The sequence below is a fragment of the Hyperoodon ampullatus genome (genome assembly GCF_949752795.1).
Source record: "Hyperoodon ampullatus genome assembly, chromosome: 18".
NCBI classification, from domain to species: Eukaryota; Metazoa; Chordata; class Mammalia; order Artiodactyla; family Ziphiidae; genus Hyperoodon; species Hyperoodon ampullatus.
This window is the reverse complement of record NC_136931.1, coordinates 17,814,195-17,837,056: the sequence shown is the minus strand read 5'-3', so window position 1 is coordinate 17,837,056 and position 22,862 is coordinate 17,814,195. Positions and strand designations below refer to the sequence as shown.

The 22,862-nt window shown below is 42.5% G+C and overlaps 1 long non-coding RNA gene across 1 annotated transcript in view; it reads left to right on the top strand.

Annotated features, from left to right (window-relative positions):
- LOC307065942 overlaps window positions 1-22,862 on the top strand; it is a 58,130-nt gene that overhangs the window by 2,960 nt on the left and 32,308 nt on the right. Inside the window, exon 2 of the long non-coding RNA XR_013811355.1 lies at window positions 1,237-1,311. This is a non-coding gene — a long non-coding RNA (uncharacterized lncRNA). The remainder of the gene's footprint in view (window positions 1-1,236; window positions 1,312-22,862) is intronic.

Below are 22,862 nucleotides of genomic sequence, written 5' to 3'. Positions count from 1 at the left end.
GCAGGGGACATGGGTTCTATCCCTGGTCAGGTAACTAAGAGCCCACACGCTGCAGGGCAACTAAGCCCGCGCAGCACAACTACTGAGCATGCACACCTCAACTAGAGAAGCTGCGTGCGGCAAACTACAGAGCCCACGTGCCCTGGAGCCTGCGTACCACAACGAGAGAGAGAAAACCTGCAGGCCACAGCTAGAGAGAAGCCCGCGCACCAAAACAAAGAGCCCGTGCTGCAACAAAACACCCCGTGTGCTGCAACTAAGACCCAACGCAGCCAAACAAATAAAGGAAAAAAAAAAAAAGAGGAGGAAGCAAGGGGACTGTTACTGGCTGCGTGGAGAAGAAGAAGGGGACCTGGAGGTGACTCGTGCCCCATGTCCCTGCCTCTTCCCTGCCCCGAGGCTCCACCTGGAAATGCTCTTACTCCCTTCACGCCCTGCTGCCTGGGAACGGTGCAGACAAGGAGACACCTGAGGAAGGGAGAGGGTGAGAAGTAAGGGAACTGAAGCTGCAACGTCCGTGAGGATGGGACTGACCTGGACCGACTGATGCCAGCTCTGCCGTCATCTGGAAACGGGTCTGACACACGGGCTTTCAAAGGAGACGTGGAGGTGTTATCAAGGGCCACCTGGAGACATAAGAGAAAAAAGTCCTGGAGCTTTAAAACCCCACTTTTTCCAGCTGTCATCAACAGGAAGGGAGGTAGGACTCTGGTGATGCCTAAGGAATGAAAGCACACTGACAGAATAACATTTTAGAGATGTGTGAAGCACGCTGCAGAGCATAAGTGCCCATGATCCTGTTCATACAAAAAAGATATTATGTGTGATTGTTCATAACGGACCCAAGTCTGAAAGGATTCTCACAAACCTGCTGTTAATAACCTTCGGGAAAAGGAATTTTACTGTCTACTATTAATTTTTTTTTTACAATCATATGCTATTTGTGTAATTTAATGAGATATATATATATATATATATATATTTTTTTTTTTTTTTTTTGTGGTACGCGGGCCTCTCACTGTTGTGGCCTCTCCCGTTGCGGAGCACAGGCTCCGGATGCGCAGGCTCAGCAGCCATGGCTCACGGGCCCAGCCGCTCCGCGGCATATGGGATCCTCCCAGACCGGGGCACGAACCCGTATCCCCTGCATCGGCAGGCGGACTCTCAACCACTGCGCCACCAGGGAGGCCCTAATGAGATATATTTTAAAGTTATTTTTAATCTGTTTTTAAATAGGTGATACATTCACATGGAAAATCTCCTTCCCATTCTTGTCCTTATCTGCAAAGACACCCACTTCGCATGCCTTAGGTAAGTAATGTTCTTAATTTTTTTTTGTATCCTTCCAGAATTTCTTTATGCATATGTAAGTAAATTTGAATAGAGATTCTTAGTTCAACTTTTTTGGAGCTCTAATTTGGAAATTAGAATTCAAACCCAATGACCAGACATAAGGGCTCTGAAGTTTTCCCGTAATCAGACATACCTACAGGGGGCCAGTGGGCACGAGGTACACCTTTCCAAAGAGGAGAAAGCTTTTAAACATGATATATGTAAAACAATAATTGATAAATGCTCATTATAAAGGGACCAAGAGGGAGTCCCCTGGTAGTCCAGTGGTTAGGGCTTGGCGCTTTCACTGCTGGGGCCTGGGTTCAATCCCTCGTCAGGGAACTAAGATCCCACAAGCGATGCAGCATGGCCAAATAAATAAATAAATAAAATAAAGGGGTCAAGAAATGCAATAAAAAGGAAAATCACCCCAAATTGCTCTACCCCAAAATAACAATAATTAACATCAATAAAACATCACATCTGGACCAGTGATGTCCAGTAGAACTTTCTGCAATAATGGAAACGTTTTCTGTGTTATTACAGTAACCACTAGCTACATATGCTATGGAGTGCTTGAAATGTGGCTAGTGCAACTGAGGACCTGAATTGTTTATTTTAATTAATTTTAACTTAAATATACACAGCCTTGTATGTCTAGTGCCCACTGTAATGGGCAGCGCAGTTCTGGACCCTTTTTAGTGCATATGTCTGAGTGGATGGATGTAAAGAGAGGCTTGGGAGGCAGGCTATTTTGGCATCACCTGCCAGAAGCCTCATAAGTGTGATTACTAATTAACCTGGGAGTTCTGCTTGTGGGAATTGTCTTAAAGTAACAGTTCTCAAAATCTAGCTCCGAGAGTGTTTATTAACATGAAAAACTGGAACGTTGTAGAAATATTTACTGACGTGAGACTATGTTCACCACTGTCTATGAAGTGAAAGGCAGGTTACAAAGCAGGAGGATTTCATTAAAATATAAACTGTCTAGAAAGACACACTTCAAACTGCTCAGCACACAGTAGGCACTCAATGAATATGTGTTAATGAATGAGCGAAGGTTAATAAGAGTTAGTACTGAGTGGTGAAATGGTGAGTGATTTTATATTTTATTCGGTTCTGTTACTTATATTTTCTAACTATCTATGGTAAATTCATATACCTTTGTAATAAGAAGAAATATGTATTGACAAAAGAAGTATAGTTGCCAGGTTGTAATATTTCAGAGCTGGAAGGAACTTTGGAGACAAAGGCGCACACGGCTAATTAATGACAGGAGCCCAGATTTCCCAGCTACACACAAACATCTCCCAGTGCCAAGGAGAAAAGATTGCTGGATGGTCTCCTGCTCTGGACTGTCCCTGGCAGGACAAAGTCTCTCAGTGTGGCAGTTCAGCAGTGGATTTAGGGAGGACAAAACAAAGGGTGTCAACGCTCTTCAGCAAGATATGAAACATTGTGAAGAATCTCAGTAACAAACTCTGGGCGTCGTGATTTTGCTCCAAGTGCACCATTTTGACCCCAGCAGAGACACCCTGCAGGACTCCAGTCCAGCCAGCATGTCAGAGAGAAGTCTCCGTCCCCTGCAGGAGGAAGTCTCCTGGTTGTCTCTACGTTTTGGCTCTTCTTCAAAGGCTGTTCTTTTTCAAAATTCTTGAGTGAATCACTCAGTCCCTACCTCAGATGTCCTTTCTTTTTATCCAGCCTTTGCTGTTGGCATTCACCCTCAGCTTTGGAACTTTACTATATGAAATGCACTTTACTATATGAAATGGTTGAGAATTGCCACCTTGCAGCTCTTAGTCCCACAACTGAGTTCATTTTACCACACTTTTTCTGAGTACTGACTAGGTCGTCAGCATTGATGGATACAGAAACATACAAAGAGGTGTTTATCCAAGAGAAATGAGAACATACACCCCAAAATGACTTGGACAAAAATGTTCACAGCAGCTTTATTCACAGCAGCTCAAACTGGTAACAGTCCAAATGCCCATCAACAGGAAAACAGATAAACAAGTTGCAGCAAATGCATTCAATGCAGTGCCACTCGGCAATAGAAAGGGATACAGTACTGACACACACAACAACGTGGGTGAACCTCAGAGACACTATATACAGTGAAAGAAGCCAGAAAAGAAAAAAGAAATAAAGAGTGCAAACTATAGGAATCCATTTACATGAAGTTTCAGAGCAAGCAAAATTAACCTAAGGTGAAAAAATCAGGACAGTGGTTATCCCTGGATTGGGGGGTTGGATGGTCCTAGAAAATAGGACAGAAAATAGTTAGGGTGGAACACCCCTGGTGGCTCAGTGGTTAAGAATCCACCTGCCAATGCAGGGGACACGGGTTCGAGCCCTGGTCTGGGAAGATCCCACATGCCTCAGAGGAACTAAACCCGTGCACCACAACTGCTGAAGCCCACGTGCCTAGAGCCCGTGCTCCACGACAAGGGAAGCCACCACAATGAGAAGCCCGCACACCACAACGAAGTGTAGCCCCTGCTCGCTGCAACTAAAGAAAGCCTGCGCGCAGCAACGAAGACCCAACGCAGCCAAAAATAAATAAATAAACTTAAAAAAAATAGTGGGAATGGACATGCTTCCTATCATGAAAGGGGTGTGTGTTATGCAGCTGTGCCCACTTGTTAAAACTGTGTAGCCTAAGATTTACATATTGTAATATGTGTGACTTCTCCCTGGAAAAAAAGGCAGGGGTTGGAGGCTGTAAGAGAAAAGCAGTGAAGAGAGTAGGAGTGGGAAGTGGGTAGAGGAATAAATGAAGCAAGAGCGGCAGAATGTTGGTAATTGTAGTATAAACCAATATCCCTGATGAACATAGATGGAAAAATCCTCAACAAAATATTAGCAAGCCGAGTTCAACAATACATTAAAAGGACTGTACACCACGATCAAGTGGCATTTATTCCAGGGATGCAAAATGAAAGATAAAAGCCATATGATCATCTCAACAGATGCAGAAGAAACATTTGACAAATTCAACATCCGTTTATGAAGAAAACTCTCAACAAAGTGGTTATAGAGGAAAGTACCTCAACATGATAAAGCCATGTATGACAAGCCCACCACTAACATCATACTCAGTGGTGAAAAGCTGAAAGTTTTTCCTCTAAGGTCAGGAGCAAGACAAGGATGCCCACTTTTGCAACTGTTATTCAGCATAGTATTGGAAGTCCTAGCAAGAACAATTAGGAAACCCTCTGTATTATCTTCATAATTTTTCTGTATATCTAAAACCATTCTACAAAATAAGGTGTATTAAAATGTTAATAATCTAGGCCCTGCTCTCAAAGAAGGTAGTGGCTGGAGGCATGAATTCCTAGTTGGTCTCTTGGGTTCAAACCTTGACTCCACCATGACCTTGAAAGGACCCTCTTGGTGGCCAGTTTCTTCTTCTGTAAAGTGGGGGGTGATACTCGGACCTACCTCATGGGGGCGCTGTGAGGAGCAAATGAGATAACGATACAAAATGCTCAGTACCACCCCTGCCTCAAGTTAGAAATCAATGCAGATAAAATAAAGTGATTGAGAGTGTGCATTTCTGGGCCAGGCAGCCTGGATTCAAATCCTGTTTCCTCCAGGGCTTGTTCATAAAATCGTGGGCTGGTCCCTCAGACTGAGCCTCGGTTTCCTTAGCTATAAAATGGGATGAATAGCACCCCCTGCAAAGGGGATTGGAGGAATGGGCTCATGCGTTCAAAGCTCCCCAGCACAGTGCACGCACAGGGTAAAACCTCGATCAGTGGGAGCCGTAGGAGGAAAGTAGATGTGCGGTTAGAATCCAGAGCAAATAAAACTGCCTGGGCGTCCAAGAAGGCTTCCCCCAGAAGGCTGTAGAAAGGGGCCCCACTCTGGCTTGTGCGCTGAGGCAGCTGATTGGCCGGCTTCACGGTTCTCCAAGGTCCTGTGTGACCTCCTCCTCCACCCTGTGAGGTCCTCCCAGGTCCCCAGCGTTGGAACAAAGCCTCCATCTGCTGTTCCACTACTGTTCTCTGTCTGAACTCTGATTAGGTCCTTATCTCAGCCAGCTTTGCCCTGCTTGGCTGCCTGTCACATTCAATTCCATTCCAGGGCTTTCATTCTGCCCTGGCTCGAGTGTCTCTGAGTGTGAGGCTCTGGGACACAGGGCCTGGTCCCCATCGTCCTTGGTTCCCATAAGCCTGAGCACCATGTCTGGAATGTGCAACTTCTTACTTCATGGCAGTGGAACAGAATAAAATTATTCTGAAGCCAGCTTCCGGACCTTGATATAGTTGGATTTCAAGGCACTGAGATACAGTGGCGCACTTCCGCCATCAAAAAATACCTGCTCTCTCTGGACTCCCTCTGGCCCCAGATTCTATGATTAGAACTTCATTGCTTTGGCTTAAGGCAAATTAGGACCTTGTACCTGATCAAAATGCAACACTCTGTATTAGAGTCCCAGCAGGGAACAGACAGTACACTCGAAAGGGTTTAACTGAAAAATAAAATAAGGCAATTAATGGCAGGACAACTTACAGTGAAGTGGGCAGGATGGAAAGAGCCAGCAGGGATGGCGAGGCACCCTGGGACTTGCGACGGCAGACAGCTGTTAGCATCTAGAGTGGCAGAACCAAAGAGAGAGCTGAGCTGTGGAAGAGCCACCTTGAGGGGGACAAGGCTGTAGAGACGCAGCCCCTGCCCAGTGGTGTGAGGCTGCACCAAGGATGAAAGATCTCCATGTTCTTCTCTTCGTGCCCTCAGATCTCCTGGCAGTGGCCCCATTGGCCAACCCAACCAGAAGCCACAGGGTGAGGGGGCCTGGGTAATGCGGTCCCCAACGGTCAGCCTCCCCAGAACTAAGAAAGATAGAAAATGGATCTGGGGTGGGAATGAGGGAGCAAACCGAGCATAAACCTTCAATGGTGACATATTCTAGTTTTATCAGTCATGTACAATTCAGTATAAATAAGGGCATCAGATCCTTCAGGAAGCTGAGGGAAAGGAAACTAGGGACCAGGATGCTGAAGTGTTAGAAAGGAAAGAGCGTCACTGGGGAAATGATCCCCCCACCCAAAAACAGACAAACGTTGCCTGTTTCCAGTGGTGGCTCTGGAATGTCCATATGAGAATGCTCTAAGGATGGTCATTTGAATGCATGGGAAACAGCCATAGCAATTGCATAGCAAGCTCTGGGGCTTTATTTAGATATGAGTAGCTGGGGTTGGTGCTTGTGAGGATTATGGGGGGCATTAAGTCTCTTCCCCATCTCAGCCATCCCTTCAGCTCCTGTACAAACCTTTGTCTTCCCAGGACTTCTTGAAACCTCTTGGAGATGCTAAAGTGTGCTGTGATCCTGAGTCACATCTGGGAGATGTGACTTGTAATCTGGGAGATGTCCTTGACCACGGGGGCACCCCACCACACCTCCCGTGGGACCAATGGAGCACACTTTGTGGGAACTGCAGGGATTTGGTAGATTATCTTAAAGTCTGGGTTTGGGAAGGAGGAGGAAAAATGAGCTCAGTGTCTAAGGCTGTGTGAAGGGCGTTAGGAGAAGCACAGGGGCAGAGGAAGGGAGTCCTTGGGTGGAATGAGGCGCTCTTGGGGCTGGAGAGGGCCAGGGATCATCGAGGACCTTGCTAGTCAAAGTGAGGTCCAGGGACCTTGTGCCTTTTTCGTTCAGAAGGTCATTCAACAAACACTGAGTGACTAGTCCAAGCCTAACACTGGGGATACAGAAATTAATAGCAGGCAGAGAAACAAATAGGAAACTTCACCTCAGTGTGGGAAATGCTAAAATAAGGATGCTGAGTGTGGGAACTTCCCTGGAGGTCCAGTGGTTGAGACTCCACGCTTCCACTGCAGGGGGCACGGGTTCAATCCCTGGTCGGGGAACTAAAGATCCTGCATGCTGTGTGGCATGGCCAAAAAAAAAAAAAAGGTTGCTGAGCGTGGGCAGATATGGGCGGACTAAAGAAGGTCCCCCAACCTGGGGTGGTGGTGTGATTGGTGTATACTTCCTGGACTTGTACTCGTACAACTTGCCCAAATTTCCTTTCCCAATCCCACGCTGCTCCTGACGTCAGCACCACTCAGTCTGCCTAAAATCCTCCTTCTCTGATCATTTCACTGTTTGTGTGCCCAGGTTTCATTTCATCAACTAAATTGGGCTCCTCTTGTTCCCTTCCACTGTAACACCTAGTAGGCCCTGAATCCTCAGTATGAGAGAGTGAGTGAGTAATGAATTGGCAGATGGATGATCTGGTACAGTTGATAAGTGTACTAGGGGATGGTGAGGCTGCTTTTTCCTGTCATCTATCAACCTGCTTTGCAGGCAGACCCCTTATCCATCTCTTCCTATCTATATTTGATTTTTGAAATATGATTATTTCCTCATTTATGGGTTCTTTAGAAGCAGCATGTAGAACAAGCCAGGAGGCCTCACATAAGGAAGTGGTTAAAAGCACAGATGCAAGCCAGACATCAAGGTTCAAATCTTGGCTTCGTTATTTACTAGGTCAGTGCCTTGGGACATGTTACTTTACCTCTCTGTGCCTCAGTGTCCACAACTGCCAAATGGGGATAATAAGAGTACCATGCTCAGAGGGTTACTGGGAGGTCATACAAGTTGTTATCTGGAAAGCGACTAGAACGGTGCCTGGCACTTGGTACATACTATGGAAAGGTATGCTGTTCTTGACAACTTGTGTGCTGGAGCTGTGATTCACTTGCCTGGTCTCAGGTAGTCAGGAAGGCTGAGAACATCCTCTAGAATGGTGAACAGAGGAAGGCTGATCCCCACACACATCATAGAATTCAAGCCGGAGGTAAACGGTCTTTGTCCCCAGCAGGTGGCCACTGGGCTGTGGGCTTGCCTGGGGCCATCACAGTCTAGTAACCACTTTCATAAGAACTAGAAAGACCTTCTTCTCCTGCCCCCATCGTGGGTTCTGTGATTGAGTCTTGTCAGGAAGCTCCCTGACCTCCACTTTGAAGCCCTTGGGGCTGATGGCCTTTCCACTTCCTCTCACTGCTAATCAGCAGTCAGTGGGTTGGCTTTGGGAGGCAGATGGTGATACTTGGGCTTGGCTGGCATTGAAACTATTTTGTAGAATTCGGATTTAGTGAGTTTGCAAGGCCGAAGGGCCAATGCATTTAACTTGGGCATCCTCTGGACCTTGATTGCATCTGTTTCTTCTAAGTCAATGGAGCTCCAGCTGCCTCCTACCCACCTAGTAGAAAAGGAATCAGGGTGTGCACCCTGACATCTGAGACTGAGCATTTCTTACGCTGGGCCAGCTCAAAGACACTTGGCTAACTCTCTGGCTCTGAGATGTTCTTGGAAACTTGGGGGATTTTGCACTATGGCTTTCTGGCGAGGCTGCCTCTGGTCTAGAGGGAACAGGAGACGTTTCTGCCTTCCAACCCAGGGCTCAACTCAGCAGAAGGATGCACTCAACCTTGGGGAGCAAGAGGCCAAGTGGTGCCACTCTCCAAGACTGGGATGTAATGGAGGAGCTGTACAGATGGCTGTCAGACCAGAGGTCAAGGGTGGAGTGAGCTGAGACCTCCACTTCCAGGGGCTGACTGTGGGGTCACAAGGACCGTGCAAAGTTTTGGTAATGCTGGGGTTCCTAATAACTGCCAGGAGATGTCAGTCAGACAGTTGTCACCTCCAGCACCCTAGACACAGTGTTGGCTCGTTCATGTGGGGAATTGGCACCCACCTGACCTCGATGATTTACCGTTCCATATTCCACAAAGGAGCAATGACACCACAGTATATCCTGTTCTTCACAGAAGACCCTCAGGAGTTTCCTTCTTTTTAAAAACTTTTTATTTTGAAATAATTTCAAACTTATAGAAAAGCTGCAAACATAATATAAAGAATTCCCATATATCCTTCAGCCTGTTCACATTTCGCTGCATTTATTCTATCTCTTTCCATGTATATGTGTGTACATATATGTGTGTGTATATATACAGAATTTTTTTCTGAACAACTTGAAAATAAGTTGTAGACACACTTACCCCTTAATACTTCAGTTTGTGTTTCCTAAGAACAAATTATTTTATTACATAACCACAATATAAGTATCAAATTCAGAAAAGGTAACAGTGATCCAATGCTATTATGTACTCTATAGTTTGTATTCCAGTTTCACCAGTTTCCAATAATGTATTTTATAGCTGTTTTCCCTTTATCAAGGATCTCATCCAGGGTAAGCATTACATTTTATAGATAGGTGTCTTTAATGTCTTTACTCTAGAATTGTTCCTCAATCTTTCTTGTCTTTCATGTCCTCAGAAGTTTTCTAAACGAATTTAAATCTAAAAGCATTCTCATGGCTGTCACTTCTCTAAATGCTAACTCAAAAAGAAAAAAAGAAAAGACCTTTTCAGTTCCTTACCTTTGAAGCCTCAAGACAGGTGGGTCTGACAACAATCTATTTTGGTCACGCCTGGGCATTTTTGGCTTATCCATCTACACTGGTCTCAAATGATCCTGGGGTTTGCTCTTGGGTACACAGTAGATGCTAATAAGTATTTGCTGATTTGCCAGGAGGGAAAGTGGATTTGACTTCTGGATTAAATAACCCAAACGACATTCCAGGAAGGGTTTTGCTAGAGAGACAAAGTGTTGGCACTTCCAGAGGTGAATACCTGGGGCATTAACCCAAGGACAGCAGCAGGCTTGGAGTTCTTTATCTTATTTCTATTAGGCACTAAGTACACTGCGGCTCTCCTCAAATTCCCCTGCAGGAGAGTCAGGAAGCTCCATTGCAGGTTCAATTCATCACATGGAGGGGGTGAATCACAGTGATGTTAGGATCCTACAAACTTTGACATGTATTCTTTTGACCTCCTGCCTGGAGTCTATAAATTTGGATCATCTCCTTAGGAACAACAGAGAATAGAGCTTTGAAGTCAACCTCTTCATAATAGCCAGCCTCCAAGATGGCTCCAACCTTGCCTCCCCTGGTATCCCCCCCTTTTGTGTAATTAGTCCCCTCCCACATGAATCAGGGCTGGCCTATGTAGAATATGGTGAAAGTGACACATGTGAGGCTAAGTCGTAAAAGATAATGCAGCCTCCATCTTGGTCTCCTGGCTAGTTTGTTTTAGAGGAAGCCAGCTACTTTGAGGACGCTCAGGCATTCCAGTGGGGAAGCCCATGTAGAGGGGAACTGAGGTCCCCAACCAACTAACTTGCCAGCTATATGAGTGTCATCTTAGAAATGGATCTTGTAGCTCCAGCCAAGCCTTCAGATGACTGCCACGTAGACCATCATCTAATTGCAGCCTGATGAGAGACCTGGAGGCAGACCTTCCTGTTCAAGGTGCTCCCAAATTTCTGACTCACAGAAACTGAGAGAGATAAGTTACTATTATTTTAATCATGAAGCTTTGGGAGTTATTTCCTGTGCAGGAATACATGATTGATACATTATTCCATTGAAAATTATAAAGAGGCACATGATCCAGCAGTTCCACTCCTAGATATATACCCAAGAGAATTTGAAACATGTTCAAACAAAAAGTTGTACAATATATTCATTGCAACATTACCAGCTGATGAAGAATGGTCCTGTGTCCTTTTTCAAAATGTTCTTTTAGAAACAATTCTTTATTTTTCAAAATTAGCATTTATAAGTTTAGAGATCAAGCATAATCAAGATGGCCTGTAATTATTTAGCATAAATAAAGGACAGGGAAATTATAGGGTTTTTTTTACACTCTTGTAGAGGTTTTTTTATTTAGATATCATTAACATTCAGATTAAAAGTTTTTCCTGTTTTATTGACATATAATTGACATACAACACTGTATAAGTTTAAAGTGCACGGTGTAATGATTTGACTTACACATATTGTGAAATTATTACCACAGTAAGTTTAGTTAACATTCATCATCTCATATAGATAAGTATTATTGTTTTTTTTTAAGTGATATGGTATTTAAGGTAAATTGTAGCAGCCTTCTACAGATGAGGAAAGTAAGACCTAAGGACATTTAGTGACTTGCTCAAGTTGATACAGGTAATATAGTGGGGATTCTCAATCTCAGGTTCTACAGTTACTCCATGTTGCCTATACCCACATGTAATGTCATTGAATAAAAGGGATTCAATATCTCTTTTTTTTCCAATTTATTTATTTATTTTTGGCTGCGTTGGGTCTTAGTTGCGGCAAGTGGGGGCTACCCTTCGTTGTGGTGCGCGGGCTTCTCATTGAGGTGGCTTCTCTTGTTGCGGAGCACAGGCTCTAGGCACTCAGGCTTCAGTAGTTGCGACATGCAGGCTGTAGGGTGTGTGGGCTTCAGTAGTTGCAGCATGTGGGCTCAGTAGTTGTGGCTTGTGGGCTCTAGAGCACAGGCTCCGTAGTTGTGGCTCACGGGCTTAGTTGCTCCTCAGTATGTGGGATCTTCCCAGACCAGGGCTCAAACCCGTGTCCCCTGCATTGGCAGGCAGATTCTTAACCACTGCGCCACCAGGGAAGTCCCTCAATATGTTATGAATGGCACCCATGCTGACCGTACTCAACTGCCAAGTATTGACCTGAGATTGAATTATTCTATCCAGCTGAAACCTTGAATACATAACAAATACATTAATGTGCATTGTAAGAAATGTAATGAAATATACTCAAATTTCTTTAATTTCTCAGCCTCAACCCTTAGTCTTTTATGTTGAAATGAGAAAATGTAGGATCATTTTAAAATGAAGTTTTACTCTGGGATCCAGAAGTCTTTCAGAGTTCCCACTTACAAAACAGCTAAACGACTGTGCCAAGAACTTACCCAGATTCCTCATTTGGCTGTTATTGGTGTCACCAGGAAACCTTTTATTTTTATATATGAAAAAAATGCCTTCTTATCATCATGGTATGCTGGTGGTTTTCTTTTGGTGGGATGGGGGTGTTAGAAGGAAGGATTTTAAAGAGGTTCTTACTGATGTTCAGGGCTGGTACGAGGGTGAGGCAGGTGCAGAATTTAAGGGCGTGACAAAAACCAAAGCAATCAAGATAAATGCCATTTTAATGGAATAGTTTTAAAAAATCAAAATTAATGCAAAGAATCCATGATGAACAAAATGCTAAAATTATAAGTAAAGGCAAGACCCAGCAGGGTCGGGATCAGGAGATGACAAATGATGTGAGTTCTGCAAGTGCAGAGTCAGATTCTGTCTTATTTAAAATTTTGATATTTTGTTCATCACAGATTTCTTTTTTTAAAAAGAAAACATTGCAGTAAAATATTATTTATCTTGATTGCTGAATTTTTTGGCACCCCCTTAAATTCTGCACTTGAGGCGAATGCCTCTCTTGCCTCGCCCTAGCCCTGAAGACCTTTCCCAGGGAAAGCTGGAAAGAAGCTCGCACACCACCCACCCAACGTGTGCCTGGCTTTGGTGAGCTGAGCCACACGTGTCTCAGGAACATTTCTTTCCCTGGTATCACTGATGGTGAGAGGAAACTTTTTTTAACTCTTTCCATTTGGACGCATTTACCTGTTCATGGGGCAGCCTCTGGCTGGTGGGCAGCTTTCCCAGGTGTTGTCATGGAGTCAGCTGACCCCACAGACCAATGCGGGAGGGAATCTTCCTGCTGAGTCTTCACATTCCCCGGATGCAAAGTAAGCTTCTGAAAGTCCTAATGGAGGCCCGAAGGTACACACTGTAAGCTTAATAACACTTGTCAAGTTGAATTAAACTTCTGAATGTTCTCAAATGCTCCACGTTTCTGAGGTTACCTTTCTTCTAACATCCAAATGAGAGACTTGGGCATCATCGTATAAAACTTGGGATGCTCCCGAGTGGAAAGGAGGATGGTTTGCACTGTCTCTGTCCTTTCCTACTCCCAGTTTCTGCTACACTGACTCTCTAACCCTGCAGGACTTCTTGCCCGTGCAGCTGTAGTCCTCTCTGGGCAATGCTCTTTGCCCCATGCAGACAGCTTCTCTCCCCACCTCTCCAAGGTACCAATAACAAGCCTTTCTGTGGAACAGACTTTTCCTGAAGGTTTGCGGGGAGTAAAGAAGGGCATGACAGCATAGTCCAGGACAGGAAACTATTTACAATTTTAAAAAGATATCTTTGGATAAACAAGACCTAAGATAATTCATTGCCAGCAAATCTGCTATGTAAGAAATGCTAAAGGGACATTTCTCAGAGTGAAAGGAAATGATATCTGATAGAAACTTGGATCTCCAGGAAGAATGAAGGGCAAATAAATATAAGAATAAATATTAGAAACCATTTGAAAATACTTCATTTCTTTAAAATACTTATGAATATTTAAAGCAAAACTTTTAACATTGTATCGTGAAGTTTACAACTTATGAAAATGTAACATAATACATATTTTAATATAAAGTGGCACAATATTAATTCTAAATAGACTGTTAAATGTTAAGGATATATATTTTAATTTCTACAGTGACCACTTTATTTTTTTATTTAATTTAATTTTTATCTCATATTGGAGTACAGTTGATTTACAGTGTTGTGTTAGTTTCAGGTGTACAACAAAGTGATTCAGTTATACATGTACATATATCCATTCTTTTTCCGAATCTTTTCCCATATAGACCATTACAGAGTATTGAGTACAGTTCCCTGTGTTATACAGTAGGTCCTTGTTGATTATCTCTTTTATATATAGTCGTGTGTATATGTAAATCCCAAACTCCTAATTTATCCCTCCCCCCCCCCCACCTTTCCCCTTTGGTAACCATAAGTTTGTTTTTGAAGTCTGTAGTCTGTTTCTATTTTGTAAATAAGTTCATTTTTATCATTTTTTTTAGATTCCACATATAACTGATATCATGTGATATTTGTCTTTCTCTGCCTGACTTAACTTCGCTTAGTATGATAACCTTTAGGTCCATCCACGTTGCTACAAATGGCATTATTGCATTCTTTTTTATAGCTGAGTAATATTCCATTGTTATATATGTACCACATCTTCTTTATCCATACCTATGTTGATAGACATTTAGGTTGCTTCCATGTCTTGGCTATAGTGAATAGTGCTACAGTGAACACTGGGGTGCATGTATCTTTTCAAATTATGGTTTTCTCTGGATATATGCCCAGGAGTGAGATTGCTGGATCATATGGTAGTTCTGTTTTTAGTATTTTTTTTTCTTTTTTTTTTTTTTGTGGTACGTGGGCCTCTCACTGTTGTGGCCTTTCCCGTTGTGGAGCACAGGCTCTGGACATGCAGGCTCAGCAGCCATGGCTCACGGACCCAGCCGCTCCGCGGCATGGGGGATCCTCCCGGACCGGGGCACGAACCCGTGTCCCCTGCATCGGCAGGCGGACTCTCAACCATTGCGCCACCAGGGAAGCCCTGTTTTTAGTATTCTTAAGGAACCTCCATACTGTTCTCCATAGTAGCTGCACCAACTTACATTCCCACCAACAGTGTAGGAGGGTACAGTGACCACTTTAAAAATGCAAAGAAGCATATCAAAAAAAAGCTAAAAGATAAAGTAGACTTCTAAAGAAATATTTAATTAATCCAAAAGAAGACAAGATAGAAGAAGAGAGAAACAAAAAAACACGAGGGGACAAAGAGAAAACAAATAGTAAAATGGTAGACCTATATCCAACCAAATCAATGATTACATTAAAAGTTAATAGTCTGTAGCACTTAAGGGACTTCCCTGGTGACGCAGTGGGTAAGAATCCGCCTGACAATACAGGGGACACTGGTTCGATACCTGGTCCAGGAAGATCCCACATGCCGTGGAGCAACTAAGCCCGTGCACCACAACTACTGAGCCTATGCTCTAGAGACTGCGAGCCACAGCTACTGAGCCCGTGTGCCACAACTACTGAAGCCTGCACACCTACAGCCCGTGCTCCTCAACAAGAGAAGCCACCGCAATAAGAAGCCCGCACACCGCAAGGAAGAGTAGCCCCCACTCACCGCAACTAGAGAAAGCCCGCATGCAGCAACGAAGACCCAACACCAACAAAAATAAATAAATAAATTTATTTATTTTAAAAAATAGTCTATAACATTCCAATTAAAAGCAGAAATTGTCAGAACGGATAAAAATGCATGCTTCAACTATACTCTGTCTACAAGACACACAAGAAAAATTGATAGGAAATGAATGGAAAAAGATGTATCCTGTAAACAGTAAGCATAAGAAAGTTGAAGTGGCTAAATTAAGATCAAATAAAGTAAACTTCATGACAGAGACTATTATCAGAGATACAAAGGGGAATCTTATAATAACAAATAGCACCAAGAAGGTGTAGCAATCATACATAACAGAGTTTCAAAATGCATGAAGGAAAAACAGAATGACAGAATTCAAAGAAATACACAAACCTACTATCATAATTGGATATTTTAGCAGCTTCTCAGCAATTATAAAACAACTTGACAAAAAATTAGTAAAGATACAGAAGATTTGAACAGTACTATCAGCTATCTTGATCTAATTGATATTTGCAGAACAATGGATGCAACAGAATGCACATTATCTTCAAGTGTCCCTGATACATTCACCAAGGTAGATCGTATGCTGAGCCATAAAACAAGTGCCAGCAAATTTAAAATGGCTAAAATTGTACAGAGAATGTTATCTGACCAGAATGAAATTACAAATCAGTAATAATATATGTAGAAAACTCCAAATACTTGGAACTTAAACAGCACAGACCTAAATAATTAATCCAAACAACCTCAGGAGATATTACAAAATATTTTAACTGAATGATTATAAAAATAAGACATACCAAACTGTGAGACAAAATAAAGCAATTCTTAGAGATATATTTATAGCTTTAAAACTGAACAGTAGAAAAAGGCTTAGGTTTCACTTTCAAAACCTAGAAAAAGAAGAACAAAGTAAATCTAAAGTAAATGATAAGTGCTCGCTTCGGCAGCACATATACTAAAATTGGAACGATAAAGTAAATGATAAGAAGGAAATAATAGGACAGGATTTATAAAAGAGAGAGCAGATAAGCAGTAAATAAATTTAACAAACCCAAAAGTTGGTTATTTTAAAAGATCAACAAAATAAACCCCTAGATGGACCAACAACTTTCCTCCTACCTCACACAAAAAGAGAAGACAAATTACCAACATCAGAAATAAAAGAAAGGATATCACTACACATACTAAAGACATTAAAAGGCTAGTAACAGGATGTCATAAACAATTTTACGTTAATAAATTAGACCATGTAGATGAAATGGACAAATTCCTTGAAAATAACATCTTACCAAAAACTGACATAAGGTAAAATAGAAAATCTGAATGTCCCTTTAGCTAGTAAATAAATTGAATTCATTATCAAAAACCTTCATGCAAAGGAAGCTCCATGCCCAGATTGTTAACTGGTGAATTCTATCAGATCTTAAAGAAAAAATATTACCAATGTAACAAAAACTCTTTCAGAAAATAGAGAAGAAAGAAATGCTTTACAATTTGTTTTGTGAGGCCAGTATAACTCTGACACCAAAACTTGCAAAGACATTGGAAAAGAAAGAAAAAAAAGGGGGAGAGGGTGAGGAAGGGGTCATAACCTGTGAGGTTTATCTCAGAAATGCAAGACTGATCTAATATTGGAAAATCAATGTAATTCATCATGTTAACAGAAAAAAGAGAAAAAAATATGAGCATCTCAAGTAAAAAAAAAAAAGTTTTCAACATTTACTTGTGACAAAAACTCTCAGCAAGTTAGGAATAGAAAATAATTTTATCAATCTGAAAAAGGGTATCTGAAAAATCTAGAGCTAACATCATATTTAATGGTGAAATATTGAATGCTTTTCCCCTAAGATGAATAAGACAAGTATGTCTACTTTCACTTTTTGTATTCAGCATTGTATTGGAGAGCCTAGTTACTGCTATAAGACCAGAGACATAAAAAGTAGAAAGGAAGAAGTGAAACTTCTATTTGCAGATAGTATGATTGCCTATATAGAAATACTAAGGAATCTACAACAGAACGAATAAATAGAATTAGCGACCTCACAGGATACAGTGTTATTATTTTAAAAATCAGTTGTATTTTAATATACCATCAGTAAACAATTGGAAAAATGAAATTTAAAACAATTCCATTTACAATAGTATCAAAATCATAAAATGCTTAAAAGTAAGCTTAATAAAAGACAAATCCTGTGCACTGAAAACTATAAATTATTGCTGAAAAAATTCAAGAAGACCTAATAAATGAAGAAATATACCATGTCATGGCTTGGAAGACCTGATATTGCTCATCTGTCAATTCTACCCATGTTGATATGGAGATTCAACAAAGTCTCTTTCATAATCCTAGAAGACTTCTTTTTAAAATGACAAGCTGATTCTAAAATTTATATGGAGGACCTAGAATATCCAAAGCAATACTGAAAGAAAAAGAAGATGAAGCAAAAAGTTAGAAGGACTCATGCTACTTGATCTCAAGACTTACTGTAAAGCTATAGTAATCAAGACAGTGTGATTCTATCATAAGGATCAACAAATAGGGTACTTCCCTTGTGGTCCAGTGGTAAAGAATTCTCCTTACAATGCAGGGGACGGGAGTTTGATCCCTGGTCGGGGAACTAAGATCCCACATGCAAGCGGGTCAAATAAGCCCATGCACCACAACTACTGAGCTCGCGTGCCTCAACTAGAGAGCCTGTGTGCCGCAAGCTACAGAGCCCACGCGCTCTGGAACCCACACGCCACAATTACAGAGCCCACGTGCCCTGGAGCCTGTGCACCACAACTAGAGAAGAGAAAACCTGCATGCCACAACTAGAGAGAAGACCACGTGGCACAACGAAAGATCCCGCATGCCTCAACGAAGATCCCTCGTGCCGCAACTAAGACCCAACGCAGCCAAAAATAAATAAAATAAAATAATAAATAAATCTTTTTAAAAAACAGATCAACAAGTAGATTAATGGAACAGAATAGAGAGTTCAGAAATACACTTATAGGATGGTTTAATTTTTGACAGAGGTAAAGCAATCTAATAGAGAAAGGAGAGTCTTTTCAGTTAACGATGCTAGAACAACTGGATATCCATATTTTAAAAAAAGAACTTCAAACATTATCTTCTGTACAAAAATTAGTTTGAGATGGAGCATGGACCTAAATATAGAAACTAAAAATATAAAGCTTCTGTAAGCAAACCTAGGAGAATATCTTTGTGACTTGGTGGTAAGCAAAGATTTTTTTTTTAGACAGGAAAACGAATAAGCAGGCCATAGACTGGGAGACATTATTTATAAAGAAAGCATTTATCTGACAAAGGATTGGTATTTGGGACTTAGAAAGAACTCCTACAAGTCAAGAGCAAAAAAGACAAATAACCCAATAAAAAAATGACAAAAATTTGAATAGACACTTCACAAAGGAAACTAGATGAATGGCCAGTGAGCACTTGAAAATGTGCTCAATGTCATTAGTTATCAGAGAAATGCAAATTAAAACCACAGTAAGGTACCACTACACACCCACCAGAACAGCTTAAATGAAAAAGACGAACACCACCAAATGTTAGCAAAGGTGTTGAACAGTATAAACTTTCCTATCTTGTTGGTAGGAGTGTAAAATCATACAACCACTTTGAAATGAAGGTCTGACAGTTTCATATAAAACTAAACATACCCCTACGACCCAGCAATTTTGGTTTTAGGTTATTTACCCAAGAGAAATGAAAGCCTATATCCACAAAAAGACTAGTATGAGAACGGTAATAGCATTTTTCTTTATTTTTTAATAATGTTTTATTTCTTTTTTTTAAATTAATTTATTTATTTTTGGGTGTGTTGGGTCTTTGTTTCTGTGAGAGGGCTTTCTCTGGTTGCGGTGAGTGGGGGCCACTCTTCATCATGGTGCGTGGGCCTCTCACTGTTGCGGCCTCTCTTGTTGCAGAGCACAGGCTTCAGACGTGCAGGCTCAGTAGTTGTGGCTCACGGGCCTAGTCGCTCCGCAGCATGTGGGATCTTCCCAGACCAGGGCTCGAACCCGTGTCCCCTGCATTGGCAGGCAGATTCTCAACCACTGCACCACCAGGGAAGCCCAGCATTTTTCTTTATAAAGCTCAAAACTGGAAACATCCCAGATGTCAGTCAACAGGAGGATGGATAAACAAATTGTGGTGTATTCATGAGATGAAAAGGAACAAACTACTTATTCATGGAACACCATGAATGAATTTCAGAAATATTATGCTGAGTGAAAGAAGCCTTAGGCAAAAGAGTACATACTGTGTGATTGCATTTATATGAAGTTCTAAAGGAGGCAAAACTAATCTATGGTGAAAAAAAATGAGAACACAATGATGGTGCAGGAAAATTGGGAAGAGTCATGAGGGAACTTTCTAGATGACAATAATGTTTTAGATTTTGTTAGAGGTTTGGGTTACACAGGTGTATGCATTTCACAAACTCACTGAATGATACTGTTAACATGAATGCATTTCACTTTGTGTAAGTCTTCCCTCAAAGGAAAACCCACAAATAAGCAGTAAACTTTTGTCAATGATACGTTTACTGAAATGCTAGGGAAAGTTCAACTTACTTTGAAATGCATCCAAAGTAATTCATATATAGATGTTCACTATATAATTATTTCGATTTCCTGTTTGAAAATTTTCAAAATAAAAAGTTGGGAAAAAAAGTGAATACTAGATTTGTCCAAATATGTTTGTAACGACACTGTTTGCAGTGGCCCCCAAATAGAAATAACTTCTATGTCCATCAGCAGTCGAGGGGATAAATCAATTGCATTATAATCATTAAAATAGAAGAGTCTACGGCAATGAAGATATATAACTGTATGCAACAGTATGGTTGAGCCTCACAAGTATAATGTTGAGTGAAAGAAGGCAGATACCGGGACTTACCTGGTGGTCCAGTGGGTAAGACTCTGCATTCCCAGTGCAGGAGGCCCGGGTTCCATCCCTGATCAGGGAACTAGATCCCACATGCATGCCACAACTAAGAGAGTTTGCATGCCACAACTAAAGGTCCCACATGCTGCAATGAAGATCCCGCATGCCACAACTAAGACCCGGCGCAGCCAAAATAAATAAGATGATAAATAAAAATAAATAAATAAATATTAATAAAAGGAAAGAAGGCAGATACTAAAAGGCACGACCCACTTTAATAATATACAAAAACAGGTAAAACTAGTCCATGCTGTTCAAGGTCAGGATAGTGATTGCCCTTGGGTGGAGTCATGATTAGAAAAGAACATGAGGGCTGGAGTGCTTGACTTGAGTGCTGGTTATATGGGTGCGTGAAAAGTTATCAAGTGGTACACATTTATCTCTATATCTTTTATTACTTCGGTAAAAAAGTTCCAGAAAAAAATGAATGTTAGACCTCACTCCTCTTAAAACAGGCTGCTCAGCCCCACCCCACCCCTGGGAATTCATTGCCAGCCATCTTTCTCCCATCTCTCTTCTCTCAGTTCCCAGGCTCTGACACGCCTGTCTCCCTCACCTGCCAGGGAAAAACTCAGTGCAGAGGAATTTAGTTCTCTACATCTACCCTATTCTAGGCTCCAGAATGGATCGAACTAGAAAAGGCTCATTAATGACTTTACCTAAACCAAGGAGCCATGCAGCCCCAAGATAAATTCCTTTGCTTCCTGATAGCAACAACAACAAAATTGCTGCAGGCGTCCTTTACAAGCAAACTTGTCTTGCCTTTACACAGGTGTCTGCATCTTCCTTTTCTGCCACCTTCACTTTATCCCTCATACCCCTTCTTTTTATTTATTTATTTATTTATTTATTTTTATTATTTTTTTTGGGGGGGGTATGTGGGCCTCTCACTGTTGTGGCCTCTCCCATTGCGGAGTACAGGCTCCGGACGCGCAGGCTCAACGGCCATGGCTCATGGGCCCAGCTGCTCCACAGCATGTGGGATCTTCCCGGACTGGGGCACGAACCCGTGTCCCCTGCATTGGCAGGCGGACTCTCAACCACTGCGCCACCAGGGAAGCCCACCCCTTCTTTTTAAAGTGAGGCAGCAGCTTACTCCCTTCACCAAATCTGTGAAGCAGTGACTTGCCTCAGAGATTGTTCTGGTGTTTCACCTCAGGCCCAAGATTCCCTTGACTGGTGAGTCAACCCTTAGACCCCAGCAAAGTCAGAGGTGGGGTTAGGAGTGGGGATGCACAACAGGGGGAAGGGGAGGAGAGGCATGGGGGGAGAGGAGTAGGGTACAGAAGCACATTGGGGGGGAAATCAATCTCTGCTTCTTCCACCCTTGTGATTGGTTGAGATGTCTGAATGAATACACATCTAAACAAAACAAGAAAACTGTTTAATTAAACATTTCTTCTTTTGATCACATGGGTGAATTTTCAGTCCTCTTGCTACTTGACCCACCAGAAGTGTCTGACAGTTGATTTTTCCCTCTTCCTTGAAAGATCCTTCCAGGTGGCTTCTTATCTCCCTGTCTGTTCCTTCTTGGTCTCCTGCTGGTTCCTCTTCATCTCTTTGACCTCTAAATGTTTGAGCGCCCTGGGGCATGGTCCTTACACCTCACCTCTTTAGTTACTTTCACTCTCCGTGATTTCTCTCAATTTTATAATCTTTTTTTTTTTTTTTGGCTGCTTTGGGTCTTCGTTGCTGCACGTGGGCTTTCTCTAGTTACAGCGAGCGGGGGCTCCTCTTCGTTGCGGTGCGCGGGCTTCTCATTGCGGTGGCTTCTCTTGTTGTGGAGCACCGGCTCTAGGCGCTCTGGCTTCAGTAGTTGTGGCACGTGGGCTTAGTTGTTGTGGCTCATGGGCTCTAGAGCGCAGGCTCAGTAGTTGTGGCGCACGGGCTTAGTTGCTCCGCGGCACGTGGGATCTTCCCGGACCAGGGCTCGAACCGGTGTCCCCCGCATTGGTAGACAGATTCTTAACCACTGTGCCACCAGGGAAGCCTGATTTCACTCAATTTTGTGGCTTAAAAAAATACCACCCACACCCTAATGACTTCCACATTTGTGTTTCTAGCCAGATCTCTTCCCCTGAACTCCAGAACTGTTTATTTAACTACCTGCTCACCTAGATCTCTAATAAGCATCTCATTTATCATATCCAATACTGAGCTGATTTCCCTCCTCCAAACCTGTTCCTCCCACAGTGAGCTCAGTAAATGGCAACTTCATTCTTCCAGATGCTTGGGCCAAAAACTTGGGTGTCATTCCTGACTCCTCTCTTTCTCTCACCTCCCACCTCCAATCTGTCAGGAAATCCTGCTGACTTCACTGCAGAGCACATGCAGACTCTGACTGCTCTCACTGCCTTCGCTCCCTCCATCCGAGCCACCATCATTTCTCAGTTGGCTTATCAACAGCCTCCCAACCTCATCCCCCCTTCAGCCTGATCTCAACACAGCAGCCAGGGTGATACTATTAAAATGCCCGTCTGCTCGAAACCCTCCAATGGCTTCCTGATTCACTCGGAGTGCGCGCCAGCATCCCTACAATGACCCGCAAGGCTCTGCACAGCCTGGCCTCCTCTTTTTACCTCTCTCTCCTCATTTCCCACTGCTCTTTGCCTTCACTGGTTCTAGTC